Here is a 10929-nt window from a genome sequence, read left to right on the forward strand (position 1 = left end):
AATAACCACATTCTGTGCCACTCCTTTGGGCTGTCAGGCTATTGGTTTAAAAATGAAGCTTCACATTTAACATTGTGGAGAGATGTCTCAGGAAACAGTAGAGGAAATGAGATTTTCATAAAAGAGAAGTATAGAAAACTTTGCAAAATAATGTGACCAAAATCCCCTCCACTCAAGCATCTGAGACTCATTGGGGCTTTTGTGTTTTTGTCTCCAGGTTTCTAAACAGCATGGGATCTCATCTGAACTTGAGTTGTTATTTTTTCCAGAAATAGGAGTGCAGGAGAGGCCCTGGGAGGCAGCTGGGGAAAAATAGCTGCAGACTCATTCAATGAAGAGGGGAAAGGAGGCCAGGGGATTCCTGCCACCTGTCTCCTGGCTTCTGCCTCACTTCTACCCTCAGACCCCTCCTTGGGAAGTGCTAACGTCCCCGAGATGAGAGATGGGCCCATTGGGGGTGAACATGAAAAAGCATGAGCTGCACATGTTCTGCAGGTCCTAGGAGGAGTCCAGGTGTCACAGTCAGAGTGGGACATGAGAGGAGCATCCTAGGGCCTATTTCCAACTTCTCATCCCTCGCCTTGCTTTGGAAAGTGATCAAGGGCTATATATGCTGTTTATTGAGGACCAGCAAAGCAGGGGCACTGGGAAAATCTGGAACCATAATACTTTTTGAATGAATACATGAATGCGTAGATGAATAAGTATATACTCTTAGGACGTTTTTGTATTGTCTGGGCTGTGCGTGTCAACATAATCATGATATTGTCTATTACAGTCACTCATCAGTGACCCCCAGAGCTTCCTCTCTTCATTTGAATCGCTCTTTGTCCTTTCCCAAGAGATCTGTGTTCATCCAAAGCAATATTCTTTAAAGAAGTAGGGAAAATAAGTACAGGGATACCCAGATAAGGCTCAAGTTAAGAAAAGTCTACCTAGATTCCTGTGCATACTGGAAGTTCCTGCTTGAGCCTGAATCAGGTTTTTTGCTGAGTTTCAGACAGTTGTGGGTATGTTTGGTGGGCATGTTCTGAGTCCACCAGAGGTCTACTCTCTTGCAGGAGGTGGGCTCCATTGACATGGACATCTATGTCCTCACGCTGGGCAGACATCTTTAGCAGTAGTTGAAATGACCAGGTGTTGTCAGGTGGCTTTTCCAGCAGTAAAGGCAAGAGACCTCACTGAAGGGGCTAAGGCATAAAAGGAAGGAAATGGCCAGTGTCATTTGATAATGATAGGACATGTTTGGAGGACATGTTAAAAACCAAGCGAGGACTCCCAGAAATAACTGGGATAATTTGCGAAGATTGGAGATTATGTGTCTGTGGGACACAGGGAGTATTGTGTGCAAGTCATCCAAATATTTTTCTTAACTTATTCCTCTTGGTTGGAGCGTTGTGCCCAGTTTGAGCCTCTACCTTTAAAGAGAAATGGTACAAAAATAATCTAGTCAGATCGCCATTGTCTGTCACTCTGTCAATCACCAGAGCTGATATGCTTAGCTGACTGTCAAAGCAAATGTGTCCTTCTCCTTTGGTATCTTCAGCCTCAAATCTGAACAGCTCCATCAAAAAGGAAGGGTCTCCCTACCGTGATCTTCCCATCCACCAAGGTTCCAACAGAAAACAGATGGTTCACTCATTATGAGAACTCGAGGAGGGTTTATTTACAACAGGACTGATTACAAAGGTGTGGGCAGGCTTCAGAATCCTTCTCAACACAGAGCTCCAGGCAGCCCCTGTCAAACAACCAGAGTTGACCAATGAGATGACTCTGTTTTTCAATGTGATTTATATAGATTACTGTTAGTTGCATCTTCCCTAAGAACCAAGAAAGCAGAAGACTGCTTATCTATTTTTACATGAAGAAGTTATAGATATGTGGGAGATTCTCAGATGCACCAGGTTAAGAGAGGAGGTAAATTCTGAACAGAGAAAGAACCCCATCATAGCTCCCCAAGGCCAGGAAGCTACACATCTCTAACTCCAGAGAGTTTTATTACATATCATATTTATCTTTTTAATTCCCATCTACCCGGCACCTTATCTAGAAAATGTTCAACAGATATATCTTGAATCATATTGAATTGAATATAATAAACACTAAATAAGTGTTAAACCCATTTGTCTAAATTATGGCTGCTAACTCCTTCAGGATCTTATTTCTACAAGATAGAAAACAGATCTCACTTCTTCCCCCTGTAGATGGAGGCCAACATCTTGCCCGCTCCATTTCTCGCCTGATTGCTCAATGATCTCCCTCAATTCAGCCAAGTGAACAATGACTGAACCCCCTTCAGGATATACAAAATATCTCCAAATCCTCACATGCTCTCTCATCTTCCCCATTTGCCTCTTCGGCACCCCAGCTATTGAAGCAGCCTCCTCCAACGTTTTATAATACCATCCAGAGCCCGTGTTCTCACACTTTAATGTGCATGTGAGTCTCCTGGCGATTTTGTTAAAACAGCACCGATTGCTGGGCCCACTCCCAGAGTTTCCGATTCAGTAGGCCTGGAGCCCAAGAATTTGCATGATTAACAAGTTCCCAGATGCTGCTGATGCTGCTGGCTCAGGGACCACCCTGTGAGAAGCACTGATTTAAAGGGATGCTTCATAGATCCTAAGGATACGTTCAAATTACTTGGGAAGCTTTAAAAAATATATGTCTGTGCTGGCGCTCAACGCTCATATATTCTGATTTAATTGGTCAAGAGTGTGGCCCAGCCATTGGTATTTTTTAAGCTAACATAGGTTATTCTAATGTGCTACAGGATTGGGAACCACTGACTCAGAAACAATGGAAATGGCAAAATGCTATAAGAGAAGGACGAAGGATAGCATTGAAGGTACAACATAAGGGTATGTTTTGTTCCCACTAGACTAGTGAAGTGTGGTAATTAGGGGCAGTAGTGATGTAGTGGTTTTGCCTCAATCTCAGTCTTTTGCCTTAACCTCTTAACCAGATCATATTAAATTTGTAGAAGACTCTGATGGAATGTTATTAAAAAAATGCTTTGTGCTCCTAGGGAGAATGTTAACTTAGTAGGACTATCTATTGGAGGATTGAAAAAAGAAAGGAAGGGCTACAAAGAAAGGAGACGCTAAGGGCAAAAGATAAAACAGTATCTATTTGATGGCAGAAATTTATTATATAATCCACACACAGCCATTCTTGCTAATGTTTGTAGTTCTTATACTTAGCTCTCATTGAAGGCCTAAACCAATGTCTGGTATGTGATGCATGGATGGATGGACTCACACATGGACAGATGGGTGGATAGATGCATGCATGCACAGCCAGCCAGACAGATGCATGGATGGATGGGCAGATAAGATTAAGCTAAAGGTGACCAAAGCTCCTCAGTCACTTTGAAGTGACAGAATAGTGGACACTTTTTTTATTCCCACATTCTTTATCTTTTAACATCACATTGTTTTAGCATTTGTTTTGATTAATTTTTCATATAAAGGTAGCCTTATTGAAATGAGTATATTCTTTATTTAATTTCATTAGCTGTCTCAATTTCTGTTGTAACAACTCAGATTCTCTTTCAAAGTGCAGTCTTCCTGATTGCTAACATTGGCTTTATGGCAAATAATCCTAATAATTCTAAAAGTATTTGCTGTGTAGGCCCTCCGTTTTTGTCCTGTTTTTTTTTTGTTTTTTTTTTTAGTGGGTTTAATGCCTGGCAACACACACAAGTCCCATTGTTATTCCCAGAATGATTTCGACTCAACATGACCAGAATTATTTCAGTATTTTCCCTGGTTATTACTTCACAATACCTTGTCTTAGCCTTGGGGCCTCACATTGGGGCCACAGCCTCTGATGAATAAAGCCAGAATCATTTCTCTCTTAACAGTAACCTATTTATCTGTTTGAGGTAAGAAACTTTTTTTCAAGTTATAAAAAGAATATTGCATGCTTTCTACTTATTTTTAAAGGAACTTTCACATCTGGTTCTCATTCAGTCCTCTCGACACTCCTATGCAGCAGGCAGGCTAGATGATTGATATGGCCATTTGTCATACGGAGAAACCCGGGCGCAGAGGTAAGGCAATGTAATGTACTGAGCGACCTTCTGGTTAATGGTGGAGGCAAGCCCGGAGGCAGGCTCTGGATCCCAGTCCATTTTCCCCTCTCTGGGCTATTTCCTATGCTGTAGCCAGGCTATTTGTTACTGGCTTGAGGGGAATGATGAAGAGGAAAAAAATAGAAAATTATTGACTGAAATTCCTAGAAAGAGTTGGGTGCATTGATCAACAATTTTAAGAGTTTTTATGTCTAGTTTGCAGAGAAAGGGTAGAAGGGCGTAGTTCTGAGATATAAAAGCAAAATTGCTATCAGCCTTCCCAGAGGAACCTCTCTAGTGGCAGGAACACCTTATGCAAGCCCAGAGTCCTGGTCATCCCCATGGGCACAACTCCAGAGTTAAAGTATTATTAATTTACGTCCTCATCAAAAATCTGTTGAGCCCCTCCTGTGTGCCAGGCGCTACACTGAGCCTAGAAACACAGAGATAAATAAGACATAATTTGTGCCTTTGAAGCATTCATGGTCCAATTGAGAAGATCTTCGTGTAGATGGGTATTATCAGTGTAATGGATGAGGCCATGATCAAGCTGGGGGGACACAGCAGAGGGATTCACTAGTTCGGCCTGGTGGAGTAAGAGGGGGCATCGCAGCTTCTCTAAAACAGGGATATGTGGCTGGGTTATCTCAACGTGAATAAGAGAGAGAAGGTGAACAAGGTGTGGGGCCGCATTGCACTGACGTTGCAGGCCATGGTGAGAAGTGAGTCTCAACTTTATTCTTAGTGCAATGTCAAGCCACTGCAGGCTGTTAGCAGAGGAATGGAACAATGTGGCTAAGGCCTTCCCTTCCTCCCTTGCCCATTTTCAACACCAAAGTTCTAGGAAATCTGACAGAGACTGGCAATTAGAGGATTTCCTTTGCTCCGTTGCACAGGAATGAAAAGGCAGCAGCGTAAGAGGAATGCCAACTCATCCAAGGTCCCACCCCTGTGAGGTAGTGACCCACGCTGGTCACTGGTATGCATGGGACTGTCCCTGAAGCTATCCTGAAGGAGAGGGCACCTCTGGGGCTTTTGTCTTGCTTGAAACCTGCTGAGAAGCAGGAACTAAGAAAGTGAAAAAAGAAGATGTGAGACCTCTGAAAATCTAGGGAAGAAAAAGATTCCAGAAGTAGCTATTAGTCAAAGGTGTCATGTGATAGAAAAAGGTCAAGTAAAATGAGGACTTTACAAAGGCCACTGGATTTGGCAATGAAATCCTCAATGACCTTGACAGGAACTGATTCAGTAGAGCAAGGTTTCTCAGCCTCAGCACTGTTGACGCTTTGGACTGGACCATTCTTTATTGTGAGGTTTTCCTGTACATCATAGGAGGGTTAGCAGCATCCCTTGCCTCTACCCACTGGATGCCAGTAGCATCCTCCCCAATCATGACAACCAAAAATGTCTCCAGATGTTAGCAAAGGTACCCTGGGGGGTAAAATCGTCCCCAGTGGAGAACGTGTGCAATGGAATGGTATGGATGGAAGCCAAATTGTGATGGGTCTTTTGAGAGGTCTGGCAGCCAGGAGCAGGCAGGAGATGGCATTTCGCTGGGGGAGGAGGTGGGGTTAGGAGGAGGTTGGTGGTGGTGTTGTGTTTTGTTTCTAGTGGAGAACACATGTATTTGCCCTAGGGAAAGAACTAGAAGAGAGGGAAAGGTTAAAGACAAGGGATAGTCATGGGGCAACATTCATTTCATTATTTCACAAATGTTAAGTATCTTCAGTTACCACAATCCGTGCCAGGCACTGCGGAGCCATGGTGAGCAAACGAGGGGTTCTTTGTTCAAAAATGATTGAAAATTTCAAAACGACAGCAGAACATTGAACCCCCAACACAGGACCCTTCTAAGAAGGAGCCCCTGTACAACTGCCCAGGTCATAGGCTTGTGAAGCAGCCCTCGTGGTGAACGGGACAGATATGGCCCCCGCCTCACAGAGCTTAACCCCTGGGGTCCTGGAGAGATGGGTAAGAACAGGAAATGTAACAGGCACCAGATGGGGAGCCACAGGACTGCTGTGCATGCTGTAGAGGCACTTAACCAAGAGGGTAGTGAACAGAGGAAGTGATATTTAAGATTTAAGCTACAATCTTGGGGATTGTTGCAGTTAGCCAGACAAAGAGGAAGGGAAAGAGTGCTTAGATACAAGGAAGAACATGCAAATCTGGAAGGAATCAAGAGAAGAGGGTTATGTCTAGAGGACAGGATGGGGGGGATTCTTGGCAAGTGGCCAGATCATGAAAACTTTTATAGGACATTGGGTATTTTGACTCCCTCCTGCAGGCACTGGGAAGGCATGTATAGTTTTCAAACAGGGAGTGGTGGGACCAGATTTGCATCTGTCTGGGGTGGAGGAGGACTGGAGTGGGATAGGCTGGCAGCTACCAGGAGAGATGCTGGTGGCCTGCTTTCCCAAGGTGGTGGTGGTGGGCTGGAATGAAAAATGGTTTGGACTTGGTGGTTGATCGGCTGTCGAGGGTGAAGTACAAGGATAATGATTCCAGTTTCCTGGCTTGGGCAGCTCACTAAGGATGGGATGTAAAACTAGTGATCCGGAGGGGAAGAAGATGAATTAATTCATTTGGGACCCTTTAAGTTTGACAGCCTGTTAGGAGTATAAGGCGGCAATGGGAAAGGTGATCTGGAATGCAAAAATATGACTGGAGCGTATAGATTTTGGAGTCACGGGCATATAGATGCTAACTGAAGTCGTAAGTGTTGACAAGATGTTCCAAGGAGTGTGTATGGCATCAGAAGTGGTAGGATCCGGGTTAAATAATTGCTAAATAAGCACCAATTATGTTCTCTGTGGTCTCCTAGGAACTGGGGGTGCAGTGATAACCAAGGCCAGACAGAAATACCCCAGCCCTCATGGAACTGACGTTCTTGGGGAGGATCCCGAAGGAGGCATGGGGGACAGAATTCAGTGCTCCTTCCCTTTCCCCTGGCCCCAACACGCCATCTCCACTTGTTCCGTTTCCCATCTAGGCATCTGTTGGAAAACCCCGGTCTCCTCCTGCCTTAGGAGAGAGGACCTTGTTGTCTCTCATTCTCCACAAGTACCTCTGCGTTTTCTTTTTCCGTCTGTCTGAAAAGGCAGTTACCTCCCTCTGGGGCTGAGATGCAGAAAACCAAAGTCACTTCTGCTTTTCTTTTTCCTGAAATGCAGATAGAGCTTCAGAGATCCAAACTTGAAAATCAGGACCCTCAAAACAATAAGCAGTTGTAAGTACTAATGAAAGCTGTGACCTTGCTGTTCTGAAGCCTGCAGAAGCTCATTAGCTCTGTGCAGCAGAACGAATCCTTGTCGGCGTCAGCAGGTCAGACCAGCGAAACCTACAAGGGTTTTGTCACTTCTCTGGGGAGATGCTGTAATGGGCAAAGACACCGCTCCCTGCTCTGCATATATTTAAAGCATCTTGCAGCTACGTTCTCTAGCAGTCTCCTTTTTCCAAGGCCAAAACTGAAGTGCTGTTTGTTTTGGGTTTTTTTTTTTTTTTCACAGTCTTTTCTTGCAGAAGGAAAAGCATTAGTTTATTTGGCTGTTTCTTATGGTTACTAGTATAGAGTTGTTCAGATTGATAAAAAAAACAGTCCATTCTTAAATTTTGAAAGAAAATAGAAGGCTCACGTATGGCGATTGATGGCATGTGGCATTTAAATGGGAGCTCACTGATTTTTCAGTTCACAGAAAATGGCAATCATTTAGCTGTGGTCCTTGGTAAAGAAGAAATCATTTGAGGTGTGGAAACAATTTTGCTGCTCAGAGATATCTCATAGACCCAGGATCACATATATAATAGCAAAGCTATTTCAGTAGATCACTTGAAAGTATGTTAAACTTTTAGTTTTGGATAATTCATTTTATATAAAAGTTTAACTCTCAAAAAGATTTCCCTTGCCACCTAGCATATCATTGGTCATGTCTAAATATACAGTCAGGAAAATTTTTTTAAATCTAATGTTAGTCTAAATCAGATACAGTTACTTAAATCAACTAGCAATGTAGGCGTAAGAGAGAGACAGTACATTCAGCAGGCATCTCTACTTTTATTCTTGGAGTTGTCGTATTCTTGGGATTATTCGTAAAGTTGACCACTTCATTAGTACAGCAGTTGTGTTCTGCTCTTCAACTATTAATCAATACCTTTTTTTGTTTTAAAGATTGGCACCTGAGCTAAAGCTGTTGCCAATATTCTTTTTCTTTTTTTTTTCTGCTTTTTCTCCCCAAATCCCCCCAGTACGTGACTGTATATTTTTTAGTTGTGGGTCCTTCTAGTTGTGGCGTGTGGGACGCCGCCTCAACATGGCCTAATGAGCAGTACCATGTCCGCATCCAGGATCTGAACCAGCGAAACCCTGGGCCGCTGAGGCGGAGCACGCGAACCCAACCACTCAACCGTGGGGCCGGCCTCTTAACCAATATTTCTGCACAAGGTAGATCTTAAAAGAAACCAAGCAGATGGCTGCTTTACATGGTGAAGAAGGCAGCCTGGTCCCCTAAAATTCTTTGTTTTTTTCTCTAAAGATTGGCACCTGAGCTAACATCTGTTGCCAATCTTTTTTTTTCTTCTTCTTCTCCTCAAAGCCCCTCAGTACATAGTTTTACATTCTTGTTGTAGGTCCTGCTATGTGGGATGCTGCCTCAGCATGGCCTGATGAGCAGTGCTAAGTCCATGCCCAGGATCTGAACCGGCGAAACCCTGGGCCGCTGAAGCAGAGGGTGCAAACTTAGCCACTCGGCCAGGGCGCTGGCCCCTCCCCTAAAATTCTCATGACTAGAATTCTGAAGCTAGAGCTTTATCCCTTTCGTTTGCGAATCTGGCTCTTTCAAAGACAAATCCCTCAAGGAAAGATAATTACGTGTGTGTGTGTGTGTATGTGTGTAAGATGGAAGATTGGCCCTGAGCTAACATCTGTTGCCAGTCTTCCTCTTTTTTGTATATGGGTCACTGCCACAGCGTGGTTCAGTGAATGCTATGTCGGTCTGCCCCCAGGATCTGAACCCATGAACTCTGGGCCACTGAAGTGGAGCATGTGAACTTAACCACTACGCCACCAGGCCAGCCCCGGAAAGATAATACTTTAAACTAATATAAGTCGCCTTCTTATAGTCCAACATGAAAGAGTAGGTAAAAGCCATCAGTTGAGAACGTCCTTATTAGTTCCAGTACCAACCATACAAACCTACATACAATGCACTCTATCCTACTTCCCTCGTAACTCGGTAAAGACTGTCCCGCCTCCATTTGAAAGATGAGGCCTTCTCTGTCCCTTGGATCCCAACCTCTCCTGCCCTCTCAGGATGCCCACACTATCAGTTGAGCCTTCTCCCTCCTTATATATTTAGCTTCTCACCACCACCACTTAGTCTGGATTCTTTCCATTAAACACATTCCGTCTTCTCCCATTGAAAAATATAAACCTCACTGGAGCCTCCTTCACCTCTAACTCTCTTGACCCCTTCAAAGCCAGGCTTCATGGGAGAGTCCTCCCTACTTGTTATGTCTGTTTTCTCACCTTTGTTCTCAACCCTCTCCAGCCTGGCTTCTCTCCCCACACCCCTGAAAGGGCTCTAGGGGAGGTTGCTAATAACCTGCCCAGTGCTAAACCCAGTGGGCTTTTTATCAGGCCTCATCTGACCTCTCAGCAGCACTCAGCACTCCTTGTTGACCACACCCATCTGCTTACTTTGCTTCCATGATGCGACACTCTAGTTTTTATCCTGCCTCCATGCACTGCCCCTCCTCGGACTCCCTGTCAGGTTCATCTTTCTTCGTCTGAGTGTTAAGTATTAGAATTCTGTAAGGATCCATCCTACGCCCTGTCTTCTTCTCATCCTATATGCTCTCCATACTCCTGACTTCAAATATTATCTATATTGCAGACTAGTCACAAATTTCTGTTACTGGCCTGGATCTCTCATCTTTATATATATCCTGCTGCCTACTTGACATCTTCACTTTGATGTTGCAAAAGCATTCTGACTCAACAGATCCAAACCAGACTTGTGGTTCCCTTCCACCCTTCCCCCATCCTCCACCAAGATGCCCCAGTCCCCTTCCAGTGCTCTCTGTCTCATTGAACAGCATTACCATCCATCCAGTTGTGTGAGTTAGGAAGCCTAAGGGATATCCTATATACCTCCTCCTTCTCCCTCTGTCCATATACACTGTGTCTCCATGGTCTGTCAACTTGGCTTCCTAAGAACTTGCACATCTACCACCATAGCCTAGCCCAAGTGTCCACTGTCTTCCCAGGTGTGCAGTAGCTTTCTAAGGCTTCTACTCAAACTACCTCTTGCCTCCCCCACTCCATTCTCCATACATCAATCAACGTGATTTATTGTAAATCTGAAATATTCATTCACTGCCTGCTCCCACTCACTCTAAACTCTTCAGTGGCTCCACGTTGCTCCTTGAAAAAAGATGAAAATCCTGAACTCAGCTTACATGGCTCTCACGGCCTGGCCCCTGCCTTACTTCTCACCATCCTTCTTCCCTTGCTCTCTCAGCCCCAGCACCTTGGCTTCCTCCATCCTTCAGATCTGAGCACAGTGTCACTTCCTCCTTTCCTGGTGTCCTAATTTAGTCAGATCCCAATGTTATTGTCCCAGGTGCATCAACATGGACACCCTAACAAAAGTTACATTTTATTCTTATTTCTGTGACTGTGATTAATGACCGCCTTCTACACCCCCGTTCTAGTCTTTAAGTTCTAGAAGGACAGGACTTTGATCTGTTTTTGTTCATCACTATACCCCAGTGTGTAACACAGAACCTGGCACAGAATTGTGTGCTCAAAAATAATTTGTTATGTGAATGAATGAGTTTACGTTTGAATGTGGCTG

General features: G+C 44.2%; 1 protein-coding gene and 1 long non-coding RNA gene across 22 annotated transcripts in view; one reads left to right on the forward strand and one right to left on the reverse strand.

The window, feature by feature from the left end:
- Positions 1 to 10929, forward strand: part of PHACTR1 (phosphatase and actin regulator 1) — a 500502-nt gene that overhangs the window by 472041 nt on the left and 17532 nt on the right. The gene's annotated exons all lie outside the window — the stretch shown is intronic.
- Positions 1642 to 7255, reverse strand: LOC139077257 (uncharacterized). The gene is made up of 2 exons (XR_011529611.1): positions 7143 to 7255; positions 1642 to 1738 (listed from the first exon to the last, which is right to left on the reverse strand). It is a non-coding gene; the product is annotated as an uncharacterized lncRNA (long non-coding RNA).

The sequence above is a fragment of the Equus przewalskii genome, chromosome 19 (genome assembly GCF_037783145.1).
Source record: "Equus przewalskii isolate Varuska chromosome 19, EquPr2, whole genome shotgun sequence".
NCBI lineage: Eukaryota > Metazoa > Chordata > Mammalia > Perissodactyla > Equidae > Equus > Equus przewalskii.